The 1,214-nt window shown below is 41.4% G+C and overlaps 1 protein-coding gene across 1 annotated transcript in view; it reads left to right on the forward strand.

Annotated features, from left to right (window-relative positions):
* Positions 1-185: 185 nt before the first annotated feature.
* LOC101852223 overlaps positions 186-1,214 on the forward strand; it is a gene marked incomplete in the record, with an annotated part of 13,361 nt that continues 12,332 nt past the window's right edge. Inside the window, 1 exon segment of the mRNA XM_013090201.2 lies at positions 186-440.

Genomic DNA, 1,214 nt, shown 5'->3' on the forward strand with positions numbered 1-1,214 from the left:
GGTCAACATACATTTGACAGAAACAGATTTAGGGGCGGGGCAGCATTTCAAAGTGAAAATATCGCCCTGCAGCAACGATCGTGAACTGAACCATAACACAAGGGAGGAAATCCGATCAATACAAACATGGCGGGTTATCGCCATGACGACATTATAAACAATGGGTATCGTTGTGTTGAGTGGTACCGTTAGGCGTGTTGACTTGACGGAAGGGTAAAGCAAAAGAAAATCTCGATCTTGAAAATATCTGTACAAAGAGAAGAGATCAATAGACTTGCTGTGCAGTGTTGGTACTGAATGACGAGTCCTAGCAGACGTGCATACACCTACCGTGCAGGCTTCTTCGCGCAGAAGGAAGGAACCGGTTTGCCGGGAGAGAGATTAGAAACATAAAAAACATATAAATACAGGGTGATACGAAGTTCTTTGACCAGACAAAGGTAAGAAACACTGTTGTTATGCGTATAAATGTCCTTCTGGGGTTGTCATGTCTCTTTCATAGGTCATAAGAGTCATTAAACTGTCAATCAATAAGACTAATAGCAGTAGGCCTACTGTCAATAGTTGCAAGAATACTGATACCGTCAGTCAAGCGTGGTAGATCGTTAACTGACCATTACGATTGGCTACTAACTACCGGCGGGCCGATGAAACATTATTGTGTCTTAGTCAGAACTTATTGGCGTTTGACCACTTAAGCACTTAAGTGTAACACTCAAGCACTTAAGTGTAACAACATAGAACACACAGGCCAGGGCTTTTAAATTGTTATAGGAAGCAGGGGGTAATCGTAGAGCTCTTTTGTTATCCCAACAAAGCCGCCGTTTTTTTTTTTTACTTTTTGAAGCTGCCGACAGTTGCCTACAACAGGTCTATACTCAGAGACCTCACAAATGGGTTTTTATTTGATCATTTTCAAACGTCGCTATTCACGCTTTGCGGCTACCGTGGGACTTTGATTTAGAGGAAGCAAAATTGATGTCCGAATTCTGAAACATTGCTCCATATATCAGTCAACAAACGAAGGAGTATTCTAGATCAGGGACATGAAAAGCTTAGATGTAAAAGCAACGTTTGCTAAATTTTAGTAATAATTGAATAGCTAAGAACTTCATAGAGGCAGAGGTTCCATTTTCCCCAGCTCCCATGTTCTTTCATCAGCAGTTATTGTAGCCTTCGGTTTGCTTCATCGACCTTTCAGTTTACGTCATAGT

Source organism: Aplysia californica, unplaced genomic scaffold (genome assembly GCF_000002075.1).
Source record: "Aplysia californica isolate F4 #8 unplaced genomic scaffold, AplCal3.0 scaffold00027, whole genome shotgun sequence".
Taxonomy (NCBI): Eukaryota; Metazoa; Mollusca; class Gastropoda; order Aplysiida; family Aplysiidae; genus Aplysia; species Aplysia californica.